General features: G+C 33.0%; 1 protein-coding gene across 1 annotated transcript in view; it reads left to right on the top strand.

Annotated features, from left to right (window-relative positions):
• Window positions 1-4,518: 4,518 nt before the first annotated feature.
• Window positions 4,519-26,928, top strand: part of LOC129224639 (protein NDRG3-like) — a 141,538-nt gene continuing 119,128 nt past the window's right edge. The window contains exon 1 of the mRNA XM_054859122.1: window positions 4,519-4,645. The gene's annotated coding sequence lies outside the window, so the exon portion shown is untranslated. The remainder of the gene's footprint in view (window positions 4,646-26,928) is intronic.

Below are 26,928 nucleotides of genomic sequence, written 5' to 3'. Positions count from 1 at the left end.
GGCGATCTTTCTTCATTGGCGTCAATTTTTGACTGCAGTGCCTGCGCGAGAGGTATTTTTCGTTGCAAATCTAAACAAAGGGAACCGAAACATCTATTCACATAAGGGTTACTATAAATCAACAGGGTTACCAAACTAAAATTATTTACGCTAAAAATGAGACGACCGCGCCTGATTCCCAGTTATCGAAATATCCCCTATGTTTTGGCTACAGAGAAATGGCGGTTGAACTGGAAGTGTGAACAGAACTCTTCATTTTGTAATAGGTAATATCGAGAAGTAAGAGTAAAATGGTAAACTCAAAATTATGTTGTAAAAAAAATGAAGAAATCAATTAATTTTTGTTGTAAGAATATAGATCGAATATAGTTCAAATTAAAAAAATATATATATTGCAGTGAACATATTGCCATTTTTTTCAAAACTGCATCTAAATAATTAAGAGGTAAAAGTGCACATCTGTAACGAATAAACTACCATCCCTGTAAACTAAGAGATGCGCCCATTTCCGCATTTAATCCGGATGTTTGCCTTTCTATATCATCGGTGGCCAGACTGCACACTGCTGATCTTTTTCTAATTTCAGTTTAAATGGTTGATGTTTAAATAAATAGCCGTTAAAGAAAACCATAGGTAACTACAGTGAAGCACCGTTTATACGTTTTTCTTTTATATGTTTTAATGCATTATACGTTTTTTAAATTGGTTCCTGCAGAGTCGAATATACAGGGCGTTCCGTTTTAACCTGCAAGATCTTGATTTTCACCACTGATAGTCCTGGATGTATAAAACCTTTCGTATGGCAGATTCGATCAAACTCACCCTGTATAATACAACATATTCACCACAAGAACTAAAACTGAGAACCGCAAATTTCTTGCGCCTCGTATAATCAAGATAGTCGCCTTTTACAGCGAGCTACAAGCTTTGAAACGTTAAACACACTCCGAAGTGAAATGGCGCCAAAGTTTTCAAGTGAAAACAATTAGAAGGTTGCCACTTTTTTTTTTCTCGACTGTGGTTAAACAACATTTTTTTTAATTTTTTTTAAGGTAAAAATATCCCCTTTTGATTATTATTTGGTGATTGATCTTTTTTTTTTTGTACTGCCAACAGAAGATAATCAGAAAGGTTGCGCTTAATTTATTCAGGAATTTTCGTTTTGCCGTTTTCTTTCTTTAAGAATGATTATTTTGATTGGAAATTTTACAGCATTTTTTTTTCTCTAATTGAAGCCTGATTGTTGGACATGCGTCATGAGACATAACTTTTATTTTCGAGGTTCACCGTGCAAAGCCGGGAAACGCAGCTAGTGTGTTAATAATTCAGAGGTTTTCTTTCAATGAAAGCCGTACTTCATTAGCCATATGTTATTTCATAAGAAATACTCCTGTTTTTAATGCAACTTCGCCTTGAATATCAGGGCAGGCTCAACCCTGTGTACTTTTGACCAACCGAAAATTTCACAGCCACAACGATTTTATCTATTGAAAAATTAAATTTTATTTTTTTTGTTTGGAGATTCCTCCCCCCCCCCCTCCCCACCCTACCCTTATTTGGATCAATTTTGATTGTTTGAGCTCCGCGCTTTTTTGACTCTGGCGCCGCCGTGCGTCGCACGACCTTGCACAAAGGGACAGCTCGGTCCTGTCTAGGGATCAATTAAAAAGAAATATATGATGCCGTGCTTTGCTCTGCACATTTCGAAACCAAACTTTTGACAAAGATACAAAAACCTCCGGAATTGTTGTGAAAAGTGTAAAGCAGAAGAGGTAACCAAGAATAATAAGTTCAATTTTAACGAATTTGCATAACCTTCGTACCACTGGGTAAAAAATAATAAATTAAAAATTTCATGTTTTGGGCATTTCAATTAATCCCCCCCCCCCTCTCAAAAAATAAATTAATGAAACAATATATTCCTGATTTCCAACCCCTCCTCCCCCATTACATATCTAGTCACAATTACACGTTATAAAAGCCTCAAATATGAAGTTTCAACTTCCCGTTGCTAATGGTTTTTGAGTAATGCTGCTTTGGTGCACAATAACCAAATGTCCTTTCTAGAGCCTGAATCATATTTTTAAACTTGTTTTGAAACATAGTTTGAAGTATTTACGGGTAAGATAATGTTACTGTGATTCTGGGAACATATACTGAAATCACTTCAAGTGTATGACTAAGATTTAAGAGTGACAGATGCGGAAGTAGCTTAGAAAGTTCTCAAGTTCGTTAACATATGTCTTTATCAAGAGAAACAATAAAAAATTTTATTTATTGATTACCGCCTCAATGTTTCTAATTTATATTACGAAAGTTATGGAGTCGTCTTGATTATTTTCTTTTGCGCGAGTACTTGTTTTAGCGTCGACAACACAAACGTGCAAATGGCGCGGACGTAACTGCGTAGCATTGTCAATCATTTAGATTTATTCCGCTATTGTTTTCTGTTTGTCACGGTCGAATAGTTTCACAGTTAACGATACAGGAAATATTTTTTCGTGCAGCTGTACTGAAGTTTCATATTCGTAAAGCTGTTCAAATCTGCCCCTTTAAACAGGAGCTGATGAATTACTTTTTGTTTGTTTATTTCCATATCTTGATTATTTTTGCTTAAATATTAAAATGGGTGGAACTTAACTTTTTTTTTTTTGAAAATCGAAATTGCCCGTAGTTCAAAAAGTTGTGTATCGGCATCAGATGTTCACACTTTGATGCCATTCACTTTTCCGCCAAAAACGCGTCTTTGGTGGCGGCTGAAATAAATTTAACGTTGGTATAAAAACTATTTCAATTTTCAATATCAAGTCAGAACGCACAGCTTCCTGAACGATAAAGAAATGGCATTTCATACATTTATTTAAAATGAAAATTAGAAGAAAAAGTAACTTAAAACTAAACATTGCTGGTAGAAAGAACTATGTAAAAAATAAATATTTGATGGCGCGGAGATCATAAACAAAAGGGAATTTTATTAAGCCCCTGGATATCGAAAATTCTTCAATGCTGAAAAACAATTGCAAGAATTTTACTTTTTCACACTCAAACGATAAATGGCAATAGAGTAAACGCGTCTTCTCGGATTTCCTCTCGACTGCATGATTTGGTCAAGAAACGTGAAATTTTGAATACAGGTGTAACTTTTGCATACGTTGCGTACCTCGACACACGATTTTTGATAAATTATTTTTTTAAAAATTGAAGAAATTTTAATGTTTCATGAGACGTTTTTCACAGGGCTGCGGAGTCGGGCTGATTTTAGGGTAAAGGATTCGGAGTCGGTCATTTTCCTTCGAAATACGCAACTCTTCCAATGTTTCCGGAGTCGGAATCGGATCGATTTTGCGGTAAAGACTTAGAGCAGGAATTAAAATGGAGGGAGCAAGTTCAATCATTGGCTTAGCAAAAGCTGATTTAAAGACCCCAAGTCACGTGACTGAACAACGACGAATGGTTGACACATTTTACGTGAAACAAGCGAAAGGAATCTGATTTCTTCCAATGCTTTGCTTTAAAATCTATTACGTGACTTAGGGTCTTGGCTTCACGAATGAAAGTCTTCACTCCCTCCATTTAACTCTTCAAAATGGGTAAAGGAGTCGGAGTCGGAGCTGGTCAGTTTCCCTCTGTCTCCTCAGCTCTCGTTTTTTGCTCTCAAACCCCGAACTAAGTGCTCCATTCTTTTTTGGTGTATAATTGAAAAGAATGAAACTCAAAGTTGGTGAATATTTGTTTTCAATGATTAGACAGAACCATAAACGCACATTACTAGCTGTCAAAAATTTCTTCTAATTTAATTACACAAAGAGGCAATTTTAAAGCCTAAGCTCGAGATTAAAAATACGCATCTTAGAAAACAAGAAAAAGTATCGAAGTCAAAAAATGCATTTCATGAAGAGTAAGCAGGCAGGAAAGTTGAAGGGAAAAAATCATTTCCCTTCAACAAAACTTGATGAATATAGCCTGATTATTTATTTTAGTATTAATACTTTATTTTTGTAGAGTGATCTGAAATCGAAATTACATTTGCATCCTGTATCCTGTGTCTTTCACCAATTTGGCAATAAAATACACTTTTAATAAAATATGTTCTTCTAACTTTTCATTTTTAAACGGGCATTATGGTCCAAAAACATGCTTCTAAAAACAGATGATATTAAATTTTAATAATCACATGATCAATTTATGTTTTGCCCATATGAATTTACATGTTAACTTTAACAGTCTGCCTCAAAAGGAATTTATGAGTCCTCGCAGTTTATGTACTTTGGAGGAAAACGCAGCATTTTACTTTCGCAAGCCCGAGAGCTTACAGTACATTTCCCCCAAAGTGTCACAAAAATTGATTAGACTAAAATATTAGGTGGGAAAAAATCCAGAAAATCGGTACCCATTTACCACTTCACAGTAATCGCTCAACCTTCGGAAAATCGGCTGAAATGTTGATTCCGTCTCCATGGCAACCTCTCGGATGCAGGGCGGAGGCGAAAGACATGCGCACGAACGGATTTCCTCGAATGAAAAGCTGAAACCTCGAGAAAGCCTCTAACATTCAGACGAACGGTCAACCAAGGGGTAAAAGGTTGCGAATTATATCCGGGCAAGACTCTGGCCGCCAAATATTCCAAGTTGTCGGTCCGTGCAGGTAAGATTTCATGAGCTTCTTTTTTTTCAACAATTTCTTGTGAAAGAAATTCAATATTCCAGGAAATATTCCGTAAGAAAACATGATAATTTTACAAATTTGCAAAAGGTTAGAAAATTAGAGTAGAATGGAAACTAAGTTCACCTTTTGACATTGAAGAACATTTGATGCATAGGTTTTATGAAATATATATTTGCATTGTTTATAAGGGATAATATATTACGGATATCAATTTCGCAATAAAAATCCAGTTGAATTTGCATATTTATGAAAGGACGCATCTTGGCTTGTTGTGAGGCGTGGAGTTGAAGAGTGATAGCCAAAAAAGCAAGTGATATAATTATAATTTCTTGACTTTATAAATACTCTCAAAAGTCCTTTTATTGGTATGAAATGTCTTGAAAAGTGCAATACGTTAAAAAATTATGTATTGAAAAGCATTTAGTAAAAAGAATAAAAGAGCTCTCATAATTGAATATTTGCTGGTAATTATTGGAGAACAAAGTGTGATTGTAATAAACCGCTATCACAGATATACATTTTAACTTACTATTAAGCAAGAAATAAATATATCTGCATAGCCTTTCATTTTTCAATGAAACTTATTACACTCATTTTATTTATTTATTTTTGTTGCAGAGGTACAAAAATAATTATCTTAAAAGTATTTGAACCGTTTAAAAAAGCATTATGAAATTTATCTTTAAAATGGGTGTTTAGTCACTATTTATTCGCATAAAAATGCATAATTAAAATTTTTAATGGCCAATAAACTTAACAAGAATTGAAAATCTTCCTAAACCAGTAACTTAAGCTTTTTGTAAGCATTAACCACATTAAGGATTTACCTATTTCAAAAGTAACTAATAATTTAGAATTGTTTCAAGAGTACTTCGAAATAGTATCAATAAATAAAAATATTATTATGGGCTTACTATTAGCAAAACCGAATTGTTGTAAACAAATAAGGTTGTTTCCATAGAGTAAAGTATTTGTTTAGTGATTATTTATACGATCAAAAATGTGCAATTAAAGCGGTAATAGCAATTAAACTTAACAAAAATTGAAATTCTTCTTTAATCTGTAACTTAAACTTCTTGTAAATACATTAAAGATTAATATATTTCAAACGTAACTAATTATTTAGCACTGTTTCAGGAGTACTTCGAAGCAATATAAGTTAGTAATTTTTATAGATTAACTATTAATGAAACTGCAAAGATATAAACAAAAGAGATAAATTTGCACAAAGTGAAGTCATTAAAGTTTAATATAAACAAAGGAATAAATAATTATCGGGTCATAGAGTGGTCTGACCAATAAATTTACATTTTATAAATTTCTGGAAATGAAATAATGTTTATGTCTTTAAAAACTAAAGCACTTGGTTCATGACATTAAAATCGTTTTTATTCGTTCGTATGCATAATTGATAAAATCATAATAATAATAGTAATAATAATAACAACTTGAGAACTTGAATGTCTCAAGTTTTTTGGAAAGGGGGGAGGGGACAACGGATTGAGGGAAAAGTGTTACAATAACTCAATAAAGCAGTGGTTTCCAAACTTTTTGGGTCTGTACCAGCTTATTTCGTGCAACAGTCATTTTGCCACTTAACAATTTTCGTAATTCACCCGATAAATGTTATCCTGATGTTACAACTTAAAAGCTGGGTTAGAAAAGTAATGACATCTCCATATAAATAATAGCCAATGATCGAGTAACCCGAGTGTTTCAACAATGAAACTCGTGCCACGGCATGATAAATTTGATAATGTGCTTTGGTAATGTTCAACATGCAGGCTTTATTGTGACAAGGCTGAACTGTATCCGGTAGCTTAACTGTTTTACTGGTAAGACTGTCATTTCAGGGGAATGGAGAAACAAAAAAATGGTCAACAATGAACGCTACCTACTGGAGTTTAGGGTTAATCCACTGGAGTTAGGGTTACAATTTCAACTATTAAAATATCACCAAACAGGCAATGTCTTCGTTCAAATGTAGAAGCAATTTTCACCCAATACTTTGACGGGCGGCTTTCTAGTTTTAGATAAAGAAGATTTTATGCATCAAAAATTTTGTTATTATTTTGTTATAAGATGAGTAGTGATAGTGCTATTACTCAACAATTAGTACAAAATTACAAAAAAATTTATGTTTAAATTGAATCATTAGTAAAATAATAATATACAATATGATTGGGGGTTTGGTTTATGGGATTTTGGGGGTTTATTGGATTATTAATGATCTTGCTTTTGAGCAAAGTTTTTCGAACCGTGCTATCATTTAAAAAACTGCTCTTCTTAGCGCTCAAACGTCGAATGCTATAGAAATCACTTTTAGCTTATTCTCTTTTTTCGACATTGATTTGACTTTTTTCTTTGTTCAAAAGTTTTGGTAACAGCTGCGTGCATCCCTAATTCTAAACCTCCCTAGGGAGGCATGCCCCTTCAAATTGGAAGCCACTACAGCAAAAGAACACGTCTAGCCAGTAGACAAACAATATTTTCTAGTAGTTTCCTTTTTGCAGTTGTATAGATGGAAGCCTCTGATATCAATTCATCTAGAAAAAACTTTTCAAACCTTATTTTAAATTAAATACGAACAATTTATTCACTGGTTGGATTAGTATTTTGTGCAATATGCCATCAGCCCGGTTATGACATTCAAAGACTGCAGTTTCGTCCGTGCCATGGACTCATCAGTTTGGAATAGTCAATAACTGAGTTGGAGGCAGATGTCATTTCATTAAAGCTGAGATAGGCAACAAACAGGTTGATCTTGCACACCAACGAAAGTTCACGGAAATGGTGCGTTTGAACTTGTCAATTGAAGGCAAAGCTTGGGTATTAAGCAGTAAGTTACCGCCTCTGGGCCAAAGGCAGAACTACATATTTTGCATGTAGTTCTACAATCGCCATGACTTGAGGACGATACTATTTATTACCTTATTGTGATTTCTCATAATTATCTTTTTTTATGTTTACTAATAATAAAACTGAAAATCTCTCTGTCCGGATCTCTGTCTGTCAGGATCTTTGTGACACGCATAGCGCCTAGACCGTTTGGCCGATTTTCATGAAATTTGGCAAAGTTAGTTTGTAGTATGAGGGTGTGCACCTCTACGCGATTTTTCGAAAATTCGATGTGATTATTTTTCTATTCTAATTTTAAGAAAATTTTCCCGAGAAAATTTTTTATAAGATGGACGAGTAAATTACGAAATTATCATAACGTGGAATCGTAACATGGGCACAAGCCAATTGGCAAGAAAATTCACCATACATTATTTGTAATTATACAGGCGAACCGAAAGACCATTTGATTTTTTTACTACGGGCAAAGCCGTGCGGGTACCACTAGTTAAAGAATATTTCTGAAGTTACTTTCTGTCATACTGACGCTTTTTTACGGTTGCCAAAAGCAATGAAAAATAATCGCAATTATAAAATAAATAAATTAATAGGTTTGTGCAGGAATGTAACTGGTAATCGACAACGTTTTGACGCACAGAATTAGCAGATTACTGCATACACGTGTTTCGAGGTTTCAGGGAACCTCTTTTTCAATGCAAAGAGTGAGCTTTGGGATAAAAAGACATCATGTTAAAGCCTTTTAAATGACATCTTTTCATCCAAAAACTTACTATTTGCATTGAAAAAGAGGTTTCATGGAACCTCGAAACACATGTATGCAGTAATTTGCTAATTTTGTGCGTCAAAATGTTGTTGATCACCAGTAATTATAAAGTTAATTTTGCTAATAACGAGAACTAACTAATTTCAAAGCTGAACTTAAGGAAGCATAGATTTGTGAATTTTAGGCATTTGGAACTTTTCAAGTAATACAGGTTTTTATAACATTCATTGATTCAAGCCAAGTTATCAGTTTAAGAGCACTTTTAAAAGCTTTTTTTTTCAACTACACCTGTGCAAAATTGTTTTTAAACTCAAGCATACGAACTTGGAGTATTTAGAGCATAGACTAATAATAAGAGTAGACTGAGCTATGGCAACCCTTTTGCTGCTCATAAACCAAACCATGTGACTGGTGGATATCCTAGCAACTGCGGGCGTTGATCGTAGCAGACGATCAACGCCCGCGAGAAATAAAATAAATAAAATTGATGGAACACGAAAGAATGATCTTTTATGGAGTCCGATTTGTAAATTTGTTATTCTAAGTTGTAAATATTTTGTTAATATAATGACTTTTTCGTTTAGTTCGTACTGTGCATTTTCTTTAGTCAATTCCAATAACTCTCTAAGCAATTAAAGATACAAGCGCCCAAAAAGAATCGGCAAACGGTAAGATTTTTACCTACAATTTCAATTTAAAAAATGCCGATTAGCACATTTTTGCGTTAACGCAAAACGTTTACGCCATTACGTTAACGCCAACGCTGACGTAGCAGTTCCGAATGAAATAAAAGTTACTGAAAACTGTGAACAAAAACTAATTACCAATGTCAAAATAATGCATAACTAAAAGAAAAACAGTTCAATCCCTGCACCTAGAAAAAAAAATTATAATGCAAACACATTACATCTTAAAATACATATCGAGTGCCAAACTATAGATAATGTTGCCATCTGGCAACTATGCTGCCAAAGTTTTCGCCAAGCGTCCCATTAGTCACATGATGTTCCATGAACCAATTTTTTCAGCAGCAAGTTTGGGAAAGCTCGGTCTACTCTTATTATTAGTCTATGATTTAGACAAATTAGTAGCAAATTGTAAGCTATTTTCGCTTTATGCGCAATACGTTTATATTACAACGAAAGTTAATGCCCTATTTTTTTTTAAAGGGAGGTAACAGGTTTAACAATAGTTAACAGATTAAAGAAGAGGTAATGTTTTAAATTTATAAAAGTTTCACCTCAAATAAATTTTAAAACAAAATTTATTTAAATAAGATGTAAAAAATGTTTTTAAATCAAAAGCTTATTTTTATAAGCTTGGTTTGCACTAAAAGTATTTAATAAAGCAAGTATGATTTCTTGATTACAACACTCAAACATTGCAGTTAATCGTAATATTTTTATATTTAGGTTAATTCTAAAGCAGCCAATCAAACGCAAATTAAAATGTGAGAGAAGCGGAAATATAGGCTGTACAATAAAAGCTATTCGTACAAAGCTGTATACCGCCTATATTTTCTCTCAAATTTTTAATTTGAATTCCATTGTCTGCTTAAAAATTCACCAAAATAAAATATAGTCTACTAAGATTAACTGGAACTTTTGAATGTTGTAACCTAGAAATCATACACTTGTTTGACTTCATACTTGTTGATGCGAACAGGCCAAAAAACACTACTAAATGCATTTAAAAAATAGATTTAAAAAAATACTTTTTGTAATTTATTTTATTTTGTTCTTTTAGGATACAATTTTGTCGACAAAAATCATGTGCGTGCGTTGAAAGAATGTCCATTTATTTTCTCGCATACATTATTTAACTGATGTTTAGAAAACTATTTCGTGATGTCTACGTTTGCTCTTAACAAGAGCATTTATTTAGATAAATATTTAACAATAAATGATGGTTAAATCTATCTACACTGTATTTTAAAATTCCCTCAAAAAACGGAAAATGTACTGGCAGCAGAGTTGCCAACATTTTTCCGTTTTTTTTTACAGAAGTGGTGTTTTTCGTTTATACCACGGATGCTTTCCGTTTTTTCATACTGACACTTTCCGTTTTTATTACGAACATTTACCGTTCTCAATCGGAATCTTTTCCGTTTCATGAACTGATGTTTTCAGTTTCTAATATAGATAGTTTCCGTTTCATGAACTGATGTTTTCAGTTTATTATATAAATATTTTCCGTTTTATGAACTGATGTTTTCAGTTTTTAATATAGATATTTTCCGTTTCATGAACTGATGTTTTCATTTTATAATATTATTATTTGCCGTTTTATGCACGTATATTTTCAGTTTAAAAAACTATTATTTTGAAAATATAGCTGGGCAATTAAAGCATAATAAATTAACATTTGCAGATTTTAAATGCCCATATATATTTTTTTCTTTTTTTGAAAAACAGCAAGAAAAAAAAAAGAAAAGAAAAGCAGTTTTATTAGAGCATTTACACGAATTTCTTCATTAACTTCCAAAAATTTGTGAAACTTCCTAAAAGTGAGGAAACATATTTTTACTATGCAGCAACTATCTTTCTCTTTTGAAGGTATAGAGGGAAGATATAACAGCTATCTGCGAATGTATTTGTTTTGCATTTTATTATATTGAAATCTTTTATCAACAAACAATTGCAGAACATATGAAATAAACGCAAATCATACCAACTGTTTTTTTTTTCTTCTTTAAATCAGTCTTCACAAAAATACCCTCCTCTCCCCCCCCCGGCAAAAAAAAAAGTTCCTGTAGTTAACTGTGCGATGTTTTATTTAACAATAACTGCCGTAAAATTTAACTTCATCAAAATTATTGAAACTTATCAATTGTGAATAGTTAACATTGTTTTCAATAAGACAAAACATTTATTACAAGTACAAAATCATTTGTTGCAGATCTTGTGCTACACAATTTTTAACATTATTTGCTTGCATCAATGTCAAATTAATAGATTGCTTTGCTGTCATCATCAATACCATTGTTATTTCTGCACTCATATATAGAGATCAAATCATAGGTACAACTGGGCCATCTTTCGACGATTCGGATTTTTCACAATTAATGTCACAAACCTAAATTACAAGAATAGGAGTATCAATGCATTATATCAAAAATATTTAACACATGGACTTTTTATTGAGTAAATTACCGAGTGCCATGTCATAAACATGCAGATGAAAACATCACAATTACCTACGGTAGGATATTTGACTACAATTTTTCTTGACATCGAGGTATACGCTGACGGTAAGCTAAAAAAGTAGTCAACAGCACTGTGTCGAAATTTGGAGAGAAATTAGGCATCTTACTTTAGAAATAGTTAATTTGTAAAAACCTGTGCATTTTTTTTTTTTTTGCAATAATTTTTTAATTAATATTTTCAATTTTACAAGTGGCAGTGTGGAGTAGTAGATATGTTAAAATTGAACGTATCAGCCAATAGCTCAAAAACGATTCTCGACTAGCTATAGTTTGGGGCGAACCTAACCTGGCAGCCAAATAATACTGAGCTTTGGATGTGCTTAGCTTTCCCAATGCTTCCAGGTTAGGTTTGCCCCAACTATAGTAAGTGTAACATTTTATTTGCTAACTCAATTTTTGTACCGAACCTCATTACTTGACTGTCAAGAAACAAAACAAAACAAAACTTATGCATGAAAAAATAATATTTTAGCAGGTTATAAGAATTGTTTCGAGCATATTAATCAGTAACTTCAAAAGAACTGTCATGAAAGGAATAATGAATTTGTGAATCACAATAAATATAATGGAGCTGTACATGGATGTTTTTCTTCTATATTCTCTCCCCCCCCCCCGCCAACACACACAAAAAAAAATCATTATTTTTTTATGTTTATAATTTGTTCTTGTACTGTGCTTTCAATCTCCTTTTGCATTTATGTGGAAGGATGCAAGAATGCACAATTCCACAAAATCGTATAAAATTGCAGCTGGTGCGGAAATGATTTTAACTACGAGAAGACAACTTTTTCAATGTATATGTTATAGTTGAACTCAGGTCAACGAGAGCCAAGGTTAGCCCTTCTTAGTTTGGTCGCCTTAACCCTTCCCCACATAAAACTGTAAAAATTATATTATTCCGATTCTGACTGATCAGGTTGACATGGCCTCTCATCGGTGCACTGGTAAATTGAGTCAAATTTCAACTCGCATATTATACACCTGAAAAACTTTTCATGGAACCTTTTTTTTTTTCATAAAAAATTTATTTTTAAAACAGTAAATATACACACATACTAAATAAATAAACGGAATAAAATAAATTAAATAATTTAAATTAAAATAAAGTTTGGCTATCATTTTTTGAGATTTGTCTACCTTTTTGTGTGGATCTGGTAGCCATTGGCTACCAATTAAAAATTTGAGTTTTGAGGTATACGGCAAGTTGTTTTAGAGCAAGACTTTTTCAGAAGCTAAGATTTTCCCCATTAACTCGGATATGTAATTTGTCGGTAGCCTACAATTTCTTTTTACCTCTCAAGAGTTCACAATTTTTGTTGAACTCTTGCATATGCATATTAAATTCATTATACATGCATATTTATGTTTCCAAATAGGGCTGGGCATTGTAGGAATTTCTACATTGTGATGCATCGCCAACCTTACATCACAATGTTATGATGCATCAAAAATGTATATTTTTTTTCTTTCTTTATTTCACTTATAATTGCTTGTTTAAATTTTAAAAAATACATATATTCTAAATGAAAAAATATAAATGCTACAAATATGTTCTAGCACCAGCAAGAAATTGTCAAAAATAAAGAAACTGTGTGCAAGGTAGCAATAAATATTAGTCTTCTGTTTCGAAATTACAATAAACCTATTTTTTCAATACAAACAGATGCGAGCTTGTGGAAGCAATATCATCTTGCATTTGGAAAGGGGTAACTCAAAGCAATAAAATTCGTGCATACAACCTTTGTTCCTATTTTGAGATTTCATTTTGCTTTGTTTTGTAGAGTGATTATCTAATCAACTTTGTTCATCAATATATTTTTTGCAAAAAGGTTTTTAAAAACAATTGCATTTACTACAAGTTTTGGGGAAAGTGAAAGTTGTTTGTTCGTTTATGATACTTTTTTACAGACAACCCCGCTTTTAAATGTTTGGGAAGGGATGATTTTTTAATTTGCCGAATGATACTCTGAATTTTACCGAATGATAAAATACGAACATGAACACAAACGTGCATCTAATGAGAAGAGACATTAAACATCACTATTTAAAATTTTCAAAGTTTTTCAGTAAAGTGTCCAAATTTACAGAATCATCAGAAAAAATTGTCCACTTAGAACATTTTTGGTAGGTCACAGTGACCTCCCATCAGGGTGCCGCTTCCAGTGGCGTTTTGAAACAATAAAGATATTACAACGGCAATGATCGTAGACCATTGGCGCTTCGATTTGTAGTTGGTGCGGAACCAATGCACTGGTTAAGAGAAAAATTTGAAACCGATTTAACAATGCAGGATTTACACTGGTTTTTGACGATGTATCGATCCAACGCCCAGCCCTAATGCATATGTAACACAACATGTTTTATACTTACAATTTGCAGCGAACTTCCCTTTTCTGTTCACTCAGTTGCACATTTGAATTCGCGTTCCATCAATAATTCTCCGGCTCACTTTGGAAAGTTCCAGCGCTGAGAGGGTGCAAAGTGGACAGCATCTGGAATCCATCTTCTATCTTCTATCTTCTATACATATAATAAAACAAGATGTGTGTGTGTGTGTGTGTGTGTGTGTGTGTGTGTGTGTGTTTGTGGCGCGCATCCTGGGAAAACGGTAAGGCCTAAGAAGATGAAATTTGGTACACAGGTGCAGTTTTTGCTGTAAATGTGCACCTCGGGCTTCGATTTTTGATATTTTAATTAGAAAAAAAGTTACTTAATGTTTTATGTTATTTTTAGCACTTTTTAGTACATTTGACCTCACAGATCCCGAACCAATCGCGCCAGACGGAAATTTTTTGTACTATTGTGTAGAAAATTTAATTTTAAATATGATGAATGAAAAAAATTTGAAGATAGAGCAATTTTTGTATTTTTTATAGATTTTTGAAAAAAACCTTTATTTTACATTTTTTTCTGGGTTTAGTTTTTTTCGAAACCCATCCTGCTACAAGTATTGAACCCTCAATTCTAAAATTTTAGTTGGTAATAGTAAAAACATTCCGCCCCCTTCAGAAGAAATTTTTTTTGAAAAATACGCAATAGTTTTTTTTTACAATTTTTTTAATGGCAGAACACAACGCGAGCTGTTCGCTTGCCGGCTGAGTTCCGAGCTTACCTCATCACGTGATCCAACTGAAATCGTTTGCCTTCTCTTCACTTTTTTTTTTTTTTTTTTTTTTTTTGCAAGCGCTACTTTTTGAACACTACGGGGAACATAGAGCCTTTATTTTTAAGGGCAATTTTGATTAAATAAATAAAGCCCGCGAATTTTTGCATGATCTTCGTTTCTGTTACGAATTGGCGGTTAGGTTACGTAGATACAGAGATAGATAGAGGTTGAGTGGACAAATTTTTTTTTTGTTTTCGAATTAATACTTATATAAATAAAAAAAGATTGTACTGTCAGGAGGTAGATATGCGCAGATCGTATAGATTAATAGATAGAAAAATATAGAGTTCGATATAGCAGATGGACAGCAAGAAAGAGGCAAGCCCGTCATTTAAGGAATTTCAACGGGGTGTCAGTGCCCCCCCCCCCCCCCTCCACGCACCATGACTTTGAAAAAACAATGCTTTTACATAGAAGTGGAAGTGCTTTTGGTTTATTTTTCGACAAAATTTGCATGAAGAGTACGTCATTTGTGTCTCCCCCTCCTTTAAAAATATTCCAAACGACGGAACTGGAGATAGATGTAAAAAATATTTTATTCAAACTACTAATGATATACATAGATATAGATTGATTGATACCGCCAAGAAATTTGTTTAAGCAGCCGCCGAAGGCGGCAACATCGGCGTAAAAAGGCGAATGATAATATTGAGAAAAAAGAGAAAAACATTGATTAATACCGTCGCTAAATTGTCTAAGCAGCCGCCGAAGGCTGCAACTCTGGCGCAAAAAGGCGAATGGCGTAAAAAGGCGAATGGCGTAAAAAGGCGGACCAGCTGGTCGCCGCAGGCGGCTAGTACATATAATAAAATAAGATGATTGTGTGTGTGTGTGTGTGTGTGTGTGGCGCGCATCCCGGGAAAACGGTAAGGCCTAGAAAGATGAAATTTGGTATACAGGTGCAGTTTTTGCTGAAAATGTGCACCTCGGGCTTCGATTTTTGATATTTTGATTAGAAAAAAAGTTATTTAATGTTTTATGTGATTTTAAGCACTTTTAACCTCACAGACCCCGAACCAACCACGCCAGACGAATATTTTTTGTATTATAGTGTAGGAATTTTAATTTTAAATATGATAAATGAAAAATTTTTGAAGATAGAGCAATTTTTGAAGATAGAGCAATTTTTGTATTTTTTATAGATTTTTGAAAAAACCTTTAATTTGCATTTTTTCTGGGATTAGTTTTTTTCGAAACCCATCCTGCGAAAAGTATTGAACCATCAATTCTAAAACTTTAGTTGGTAATAATAAAAACATTCTGCCCCCTTCAGAAGAAAAATGTTTTTAAAAATACGCAATAGTTTTTTTTTTACAATTTTTTTAATGCAGAACGCAACGCGAGCTGTTCGCTTGCCGACTGAGTTCCGAACTTACCTCATCACGTGATCCAACTGAAATCGTTTGCATTCTCTTCACCTTTTTTTAAATATTTTTTTTGCAAGCGTTACTTTTAGCCACACTACGGGGAACATAGAGCCTTTTTTTTTTTTGCGGGCTATTTTGATTAAATAAATAAAGCCCACGATTTTTTAATATATTTTTTCGAATTAATACTTATATCAATAAAAAAGATTGTTAATTACTATCAGAGGGAGATATGCATAGATCGTATAGATAGACAGATAGATAGATAGACAAATATAGATTTTGATATAGTAAATGGACAGCAAGAAAGAGACATGCCCGTCATTTAAAAAACTTCAGCGGGATGTCAAAGCCTCCCCCCCACACACACTATGACTTTGAAAAACAATGCTTTCACATAAAAGTGGGAGTGCTTTTTGTTATTTTTCGACAAAATTTGCATGAAGAGTACGCCGTTTGTGTCTCCCCTCCCCTCCTTTAAAAGTATTCCAAACGACGGAACTGGAGATAGGTCTAGAAAATATTTTATTCAAACTACTAGTGATATAGATAGATATAGAGTGATTGATAGCGCCACGAAATTTATTTAAGCAGCCGCCGAAGGCGGCAACATTGGCGTAAAAAGGCGAATGATAATATTTATACATAAAAAAACATTGATTAATACCGTCGCTAAATTGTCTAAGCAGCCGCCGAAGGCCGCAACCCTGGCGCAAAAAGGCGAATGGTTTAAAAAGGTGGACCAGCTGGTCGCCGAAGGCGGCTAGTGTTAAATAAAGTGCTTTAGAATAATATGATTCAAAGTTCTCAAAATAATGCTTTTTTTAATGATTGATACATTTTTTTTATATTCATTTCCTTAAAAAATTATGTATTATTTTCATTAATATAGATAACAAACATTTAAAAGGTTGAAAGAGAGGGGGAGGGGGGGAGAGAATCAATATTTAAAATTTTTTTCTTGAAAACCCAAGTAGTTAACTAAAACTAGATGCTTCAACTTGTTAATTGAAATCTAATCAATTGCAAGAAGCAAGTTTATACAGACATAGTTGTTATTTATAGAAATTAAAATAAATTAATAATAATAATAAAAAAAACAGTAGTATTTTAAGTAATAAGCAATATCTTTACATTAACCTTACATGTAGGCAGAAAATATTCTTCATTAACAATAAAGCAATCAAGACTCAATGTTGTCCCATCTAACAATTACTTAGTTATTCGAAACAATTTTGTAGAATATCCTCTTAGCAAACAAAAGTTTGTAATATTATTAGAAGTTTTTTTATTTTAAAAACTTGTCACGATGTTTTAAAGTTTAAACAAAGGTCTGCGGGAAATTGAATGCTCAAACTAGATAAAAACTTAATTTTAAGCAGCAATCATCCGTTACAGAATTCAAAAAGTATTTATTTGTTGTAAAAATGTAAACACTCACCAGCAATCACACAATCCCGGATGAGAAGATACCAAAAAATTCCTCTTCGGCGAGAGCGATTTCTGACCGCTACGGCGTCCGCCATTGCTGCAAGATAAACAAACCGTAGCCTACGAACAAACACTCGAAGCGTTTCAGTTAATGCCGTATTTGATCGAAACAATTTGATGTTGATGGAGAAGAGGAAAACGTTCGAAAAATTTTCAGTATTTCAGTCATGAAGACTCCATGATTTCAGTGTACATTTCCATGCACGAAATAAACAACGTGCTTCGCCGCCATCACTCATTTGTTGCCATTTCTCAGTACAGTACTAAAAAAAATCTTCTACGCTGGAGATATTCCGTTTTTTCACGGATAAAGGCTCCCTCTAACGATCGCATACGGACATGTTCTGTTAGTGCGCTAAAGTAAAAGAAATCTTTCAGTAATTCCATGAAAAGTTCCGTTTTCAATCCAGAACGGAACCTTTCTATTTATAAGGGGAAATTGTACAGTAAATTTACGGAAAAGCATTAGTAAATTAAATGAAGCAATTTTACAGTGTAGAAATGTGTTTTTTATGTTCGCTAATTTTACAAAAATCTACTTAAGCGAAATGTGAAGAGTAAAATCAGAGAAATATTTTAGTTATAAGTGGCTGGTTCTGGCCGTCATCAAGACTCAACGCTATATTTAATATGACTTTCATAGACAAGACAAAAAAAAAATCTATTTTTTTTGAAACAAAAGCCTTTTTTTTAACTCTAAGTCGTATCATATATATCTTACTAATATTATATATGCGAAAGTTTGTCTGTATGGATGTATGGATGTATGGATGGATGTATGGATGTTTGTTACTCTTTCACGCAAAAACTACTGAACGGATTTTGATGAAACTTTACAATAATATAACTTATGCATCAGAATAACACATAGGGTAGTTTTCGTCCCGTTATGGGGGGCAAAACCCCCTTAGGGGGGCAATAAAACACAAATTTTGTATAAATTCTCTAATATTGGGATGAAAAAATACTTGCACATATTTACATTATATGTCCATCGAAAGCTCTGATTTTTCTGCTGAAGATGGCACCTGTTCGAAATTTCTAAGTAGAATAAAAAACGAGTTATGAGCTTTTTAGATCCATGTTCGAAGGCTTTCCTCAACTCAATACAGTATTTAGTGTATCATCTCAACTCCCTGTCGATAGCGACAATTGTTGTATTGCTGACTTTCTTTGCTTTTCGTGATTGTTCAAGGCTTTTCTCAAGTCAAATCTTGAAGTAAGATTTTTGCACAAGATTGGCAAATAATACATGATTTGGCTGATGATTTTCCATTTAAACGGAACTTTAATGTAATTAATGGTTTTTATTATTATTTATGCTGATTGAACACTTACTCATTATCCAAACAACCAGCAGATCGCCAAAATATTTGCAGAAAGATTTCCGTAGCTGAAGCATTTGGCAGTTTTTTCAACGTTGCTGTTTTTGAAGCCGAAGACTACGTCATAATGTTTCTCAGCTTTCACCATGTAAACAAAATATCGCCAATCAAAAAATTTTCAAAAGACTTTTTTTACTGTATTAAATAATCCAGCAACTAAATTAGGCAAATCCATAAACAGCACAAAAACTTCCATTAGTTTTCCTTTTTGCACAATTTCAAACAATCACCAAATTTTATTACTTATTTCGGTAACATTTCGGATGAAACTGTTTAGCGCCATTTTATGGTGACCAAAAATATCTCAGCATCTGGCGACGATATCTCTGTAACGAAAATTAATATATCGTTTTACAAAGTAAGGAAAGAATGGGGGAGCATCATCGAAGGTATCCCGAAACGACTTTCGCAAATTCGGTAAAATCGCACCAAGAGCCACAATGATTGAAATTTCCCGAAATAACTAAAGCAAGTATAAGGGGATTACGAGCGCAGCTACTTTTTTTTAATCACTTCGTACTTCATTAGCCATACAGAGAAGGTTTTAGACTCCATGTTAAAAAAAAGTATCAACAGATTAATCTTTTTAAACATGAGAAGATTAATTTCATGTTTTTTAAATTTGTGTATATGCTTAAATATAGTGCTTTCGTTTCTAAATCAATACTACTTTGTTCTTTATACTTATTGCTATTTTAGTTTTATGGGTAAGGAAGAAACTCGATTTTTAATCACGTCAAAAAGATGTGTTTTAAATTCTTTCACTTAAAACAGAAAACAAAAGCAAGTAACGATTTTTTCTAATAATTATTACTGACCCAGGCAACGCCGGGTATTTTTGCTAGTATATATATATATATATATATATATATATATATATATATATATATATATATATATATGTTAATTGGTTGAAATGAATGCCCCTAACACATTAATTAATGTAAGTTATATATGCTAAGTTGTTATTTTGTCCCTTTTAGCAGCATTTTCTAGCGTATTTAACCATAAGAACCAGAGGAAAAAAATTATAAAAAATTCAAAGCACTATTAGGTAGAGCACGCATTTTCATCTGCACAAAGCGAATTTCTGAATAGCTGACGTAGTTTGCAAATTTTTAGAGGAAAAAGTACTGACACGGTTTTTGAAAATCTTAAGAAATTGAAACGGAAATTCCTAAGTCTAATTAGTAATATTATAATTTTGACATATTTTAGAATTTTTTGAAGTAATTCGAGCATTTCATCCTAATTTGAAGCAAAAATACTCAGAATATCCTTTTCTTTTTCCCTTTGATTTTTAAAGGAATTCATTCTCATATGAAGCTATTTGGCGTTTATTTATTGCTTATTGTTATCTTTGCAACCGGAAGTTCAGTTCTGTTGCTTTTTAAAAAGCATTCTTTAATTATGTCGGCGTTTGTATGTCATCTCCTTGAGAACTGCCTGAAGTTAGGGTTCAAGCCAGGTGTGCAATAATTCAGAACTTTCCAATTAACTGATTTAGCCTAATATCATCTTCAAAGGACTGTAATGAATAGAGATGCTAATTAAAAAATAAATAAACAATCTTTTAAAAATTAGATTATGAAAAAAATCACATGAAAAAAATGTCATGAATTTATTTAGAAAAACAAAAAATAGGCTATCCCATAATTAAGAAAATTTTTAATTACAAGTTAGATATAAGTTTGAGAAACATAGTTACAAATGTTAATGCGAAATCGTAATGCCATTACCTCTAATTGCTTCAAACACGCGGTTTTCCATCGAAAGTATAAAGTTTTGGCTTACCTATGGGGAGAGTCCATAATGGTTCATACCATGCTTGCTCTATCGCTCATTTAAGGTCCTGGATTGAAAAATATTAACTCGCTATTTTCATATAATTTTTCTGCTAGACTTTCATACACGTTTTTCATTGGAAAAGGGAGGGCAACCATTCACAGCATAAAAACACATTCAGACAAAGAAAGGACAAGGAGACAAAAAGTACATCCACGCCCGAGCCGGGATTTGAACCCGTGATCTCCCGATCGTAGTCAGACTCCTCTGCCCACTAGAACAGGTGGCCGGCCAATGATCCTATAACTCTTGTTAATAGTTGAGATTTTACTCAACTATCATCTCATACATTCATGCTGGGCAAAGAAAATGATATCTTGTGTTGGCAAGTGGCTGTCAGAAATATTTAGCAACGAGAAAAAGTATAAAACTTGTGGAAGGACCCGATGAATATAACTTTTACTGACATGATTTATGAAGCGAACGAATAAGATTTCTAGTAGACAGCAAAGTGGAGGATCAGTAAGGACTTCAGGTGGTTCTAAATATTGTTGAGTAATTTATCAACGTTAAGATATCATTTTATTTGCTCAGTTAAAATGTAGAATCTTACGGTGGTTTTGATTTAATCGACAACATTTTTGGTAATTTGTAGTAATAAAATGAGCTTTCACTGCTATTAGCAAAGATTAGAGGACCATTTTATTACAATGAAGGATTTTTGCGAGAACCAGACTGGGTATTTCAGCAAGGGAAATCTGATCTTGTGTCTAACTCAACAAATATGTGGTTCAGCATGAACAACAGCAATGTCATTGACTGGCTTTCGCTTAGTTCAGAATTAAATCAAAGGAAAATGTGTGGCAACATGCAACATGAAAATTACATGAAAATGGAAGTCAATATTTTTCGACCCAGGACCTTTAATGAGCGATAGAGCAAGTATGATACAAACCATTATGAACTCTCTCATAGGTAATGCAAAAATAGATACTTTCGATGGAAAACCACTTGTTAGAAGCAGTTAAAGGCAATGGAAACACAATTTCACACTAACATTTGTAACTGTGTTTCTCAACTTTAAATGTAATTTATAAAATATTATGGGACACCCTATTTTTTATTTTTCGAAATAAAGTCAACACATAACGTTTTTCCTAATAAATTAACTCTAACTGATGCTTCTCGTCCTGTCTATCATGATACATGTGGAAAAAAAAACCCCCCTACATTCTTATTTTTTACTGTGAATATAGTGTCGTTTCCGAAACTTTAAAAGCATTTTTTTTCTGAAAGAGCAAGCTTAAAAACATAGGATTTCACCATTTTGTAAATAATTCGACGAAGTTTAATATTAAAAAAAAAAAAAAAATATTTTAATTTATGCGCAAATTTAATTTCCTTCTTGACGCTTATGCGCATGACATCACAAGTGATGAAATGCCATTCACTGACGCCATTAGCGCCAAGCGCAATATTTAATTCGCTTCTTTACTAACATGTACTGCGACAATATGGTTAATAGCAAGCGTCGAGCGTAATAGGGAAGTTTTCGATTTTTCAATTTTATTTTTATATGATAGAGTAACATGTATGAACATCATAGGTGAAAAAATTTTTGCGATACGATAAATAGTTTTTTTTAAATTGATTTTTAAAGTTCAAGCTCTTGTGACGTCAAATGGCATAGGAAGTGACGTCATCCCCTCTTCCGATAGGGGAGAAGCGAAGGTCACGCATTCGACTTCGAAGACGAAACGTAAAAGGCTTTCTCCTCGCATTTAACTCCTCGCGTTTCTGGAACATCAAACCTCTCATCCTCTCGAAAATATTCGAATATCTCATTGGTGTTACTAGAGGAAGATTATTTAGATTGTGCTTTAACGAATCCGGCCACCATAGTGTGTTCAAAAGGATTATTGAATTTCTAAAAAATAAAAATATCAGCGCGCTCAAAATGTTCCTAGCGAAAACAAGGGATCTTCGGCGGAAGGCTGCCCATTCGCGCCCTGTGACGTAGGCTCGTGACGTTTCAGAAGCGCGCACTTTTGCGCGTGGATTTTTAAAAATTCATTAAAATTCAACCACGGTGTTTTAAAATTCGGCGATGGTGAATTTTTTAGTTTTGAGGGTTAATTAACAAATATCCAATAGCCAAAATATGAACATTTAATAGGTTGCAACTTCCCTATTTTTAATTTGCTTCTGAAATATCATAACCTGGAAACGCAGTAGACAGCAAGCGTTAACATTTAGCACGCCAGTGGGAGTGCGCGCCAAAGTTCTTTACTTGTGATGCCATAAAGACCACGCCTTATTTGAAAAATCGGACATTTAAAAAAATAAATTAAAAATCAAACGTTTTGAAAATGAAAAATTTTCCTTGCTCCATGTTTTTTTTTTTTTTTCTCATTCTATCACTTTCAGTGACTAAAATTAATACTTTTGACTGATGGAAACAACCTCATTGTATTTTATGTTCGTGTTCGCATTTTTGGGACATTGTGTACATATATTGGATTTGGTAGAAGAAAACGCCACAACTAAAAGAATGTTAATATACAATATTATCCTTTTTAAAAATAAGTTCCATCTTTCAAAAGTCCAAATTGTGTATCATTAGGAAGAAAAACGTGCAAAATTACTTTCAAGCTTAAAAATCGATGACAACATCATGAGATATAAAGCAATCATCATAATCAAGTCGTTCCGAAGTCGTTCCAAGCTCTAAATTATTTGAAACTAAAGCATTTATGAATTTTTCCGCTCACAGAGTTAGGATAGTACGAATGTCATTACGAAATGAATTGGAAAAATATTTAAAGTACAAAAATTTTCCCGTTAATAGAAAATACTTTTAGTGCCGTACTTAGAATGCAATGATTGAATTTTCAAGGTTACATTTGTTCATTAAAAGAGGAATTCTTGTCGTCCTTCTTCCTGGAAAAATGGAATAGTTTTGAAAGATTTCCTAATCAACCCAAGCAAATAACTTCTTTGTACGAAGGTCAAATATCTTCGAAATATTTACTTTAATTTCGTAGTGAAAAACAATTAAGCATCTAAATTACATTACTTAGTGAAAAGTTTTTGGAAAAGCAGGTGTAAATATTTTCAGTGCTGATGTTTATGAAACTAAGTATCGCTATAGAAATAAATTAAAGCGTATTAGCGTTTTTTCAATTTTAAATTAATTTAGAGAGTAAATTGGAACTTTTAAGTTAATCAAGTTTAATTTTCTTGACAAAAATGCTACATTGTTATATTTAATTTTCGAAATGGTACTTTCTATGTTTAGTTTTTTATTTAATAAATAATAATTTATGAAATTCTAGTCGTAAGTGCAATGAAACAGAAAAGAACAAAGTTTTATTCAAAGAAAAAGTTTGAATTTACAAATAAAAATACCCTTTAATGGTACCCTTTAACCAATTCCTGTTTCAATATTAATTAATTGTGTGCAACAAATTTAATTTTCTGCAAAGCACAAACGCGTCGCACTAAATGAGTGATGAAAATAGAAACGAGTTAAAAAATTGTCTCATGAAAAAAATAAAAAAAACTGAATTTGAAATACATGCTCTTGTATGTACTTTTACTGAAAAATCATAGTGAAGTTATGCCTCGAGGAAAAAACTGTTTCCTTACGTCCAAACAGGAAAAAAAAAAACCTCAACTTAAAGGGATCACTGTAAAGTAGAATTTTAGAAAAAAAAAGAAAAAAATGGGTGATTTTCAAATCCATTGACACATTAGGCTCAACAGAATTTTTAAAATTTTTGTTGCTATAAACATTAAAACTTTCCTAGGTATTAATTCCTTAAAATTTATAGCTTTCTAATCTGGTGATTATTTGAGAGTTAATTTGCTTAGATTTTAGAAATTCCAAAAAACGTCTTTGCAAGTCACCATTTTTTCCTGAGTGTTACCTTTATAAAACATTCTGTAATTTCTTTTCTAAAAGTAAATAATCTGACATGTCCTGATTTATGAAACTTGAAACTATTTTAAGTACTCAGTCATACGTCAAAACGGTATAAATATTTATTTATTTAGGAAATTTCAAGTATTTGTATAACTGTTTTTTACGCGTGTTACTTTGTTTCCAAAATGAAGGGTAAATTTTACGATTAAAACATATTAAATTTAAAATTAAATGTTATCAGTGCAATTACCATAAATAGTTACAAAATTTCAAAATCGAAGCCAATTTTTAAAGATTTAAGAAAATGTTATTAATACAAATGCTGAATTTTAGCTATAGTAACACTAATGAGAGATGGACTCATTAAATAATTTATTGTAGAGTTTTGGCTGTAATTCCTCTAAAATATGTTATTTGAATACCACATATTTCGGTCCACTCATGATCGGGCCGAAAACACCACTCAACATTCATTCGGGGGTGAGAAAAATGGAAATTTGGGCCGATATTTAAGTGAAAATTTTTTCGCGAATGATATACTTCCTTTGCTATGCAAAAATAAGTGAAAGACACACATGACTTAAAATAACAGTAACGTTTCTGGTCGTTTTGCTGCCGCAAAATTTTATTTCTTCATTTGTTCCTAGTTCTCGTCGTTTCGCTGACATGAAATCCCTAAATATCTGAAAAGGTAAGGTAGGGAAAAACAAGAGGGAATGAAATTTCTTGTCGGCGAAATGTAGGAGGAACCTTTAAAAGAACCTGTTTTCGAAATTATTTTTTTTAATTCGGGAGGCAGAATATTTACATTAACTGCTTGCTTGCTTTCTGAATTTGACATGAAGTTTATTTATTTGGACTTTTCCTAGTAAGCGGGCTTAGAGCATTGAGAGATAGACGGGGCCTCCCCATTCATTCACTATTGTATGCGCTGAAACAGGAGAAAGGGCGACAGGTCTTATTTCCGGGGAAAACATCAAATAATTTCGCCGCCGTGTATCACGTGGTTAAGTCCTTCGATTTTGGCGTGAAATACGAATTCTATTTCTCAATGAGCGCAACTTTTAGAGCCATTTTTAAATCGGCATAACTCAACAACTTTCTGCAGAAATTGAAAAAGAAAAAAAAAAAGAAAAGAAAGCTGATGTGTGCATCTCATGACTTTCTTTTAAGCCAATTTAGTGGTAATGATGCCTTGGAGTAAGCAAATAAATACTTCGAATCGTCAGAATTCAAATTAATTTTTATTTATTTATTTATTTATTTTTAAATCAATCTACTTCATTTTTTTGAAACCTGTAACTTCAAAATTGTTTAATGAAAAAAAAAAGATTTTTTTTTGTTCTATATATAAATAAGTTTTCCAGAGACCCATCCCAAACTGGTTAATCCAAGAAAATTGGAAGGTACGGGAGTCTTTGAGATGCTAATGCAAATACTAACCCTCCAGAATATGTCATGACGGGGGAAAAAACAAAAAAACAAAAAAAAATTGAATCTTGCCATCTGGAATTCAAATTATGTTTTTCGCAGTCACAAGTATGTGCATGTAGGCGTGTGTGTTTGTGTCTGTGTGCAGGCATGAGTGTGTGTGTGTGTGTGTAGATGTGTGTATGCATGCGTGTATGTGTCGGATACGGACGCTACCTGGAGACAGTTTTCGCTAGAGGAGCAGCATCGTGAGGCCGGCCGACGGTGGTGCTGCAGAAGGAGGCGGGGGGGGGGGGGGATAAAATCATAGGAACATCAAAACCGTCAAGTGAGAACAATAAGCAATGTGACTGCTCAAAAATGCTCATATAAGACTATAAGAGATAAATCCGGTCGCTAGGAGAGGGTTGTCTGATCTCTCAAAGACGACTTTCTACTTAGAGCTGATAGGGGAAAAAATCGGTGCTTTAAAAATTGGTCGTTAATGGAAGTGGTCGTTGTATTGAGTTAGCTGCTCACTGAAGTTTCACTGTACTAAAAAGTATAAGGCAATGAAAATTTTACCCAGATTTTCAAAATCACCGTGTATGCAAAAAATACGTTTTTTAATGTATTTTTAGAGAAAAGCAATTGAATGTGTTTTTATGTCTACCTTATACTGAGTTATAAGACTACACACTGCAATTCTTTTCAGGTTCAAAACAGCTCTTATTTTTAGTGCAATTTCTAATAATCGATCAGAAATCCACATATTTACCGTATCGATTTCGTCAACACAGCAAATGTTAGGAGAAACACTTCTGAGAGAACAACCGACGAAAACGGCTTTTCCCGGAATTATATGAGCGAAAGCCAAATATAGATAGATTCCATTCCTGAAATATT

Source organism: Uloborus diversus, chromosome 6 (genome assembly GCF_026930045.1).
Source record: "Uloborus diversus isolate 005 chromosome 6, Udiv.v.3.1, whole genome shotgun sequence".
Classification (NCBI taxonomy): domain Eukaryota; kingdom Metazoa; phylum Arthropoda; class Arachnida; order Araneae; family Uloboridae; genus Uloborus; species Uloborus diversus.
Note: the sequence above shows the minus strand (reverse complement) of the source record. Positions and strands in the feature narration are given on the sequence as shown.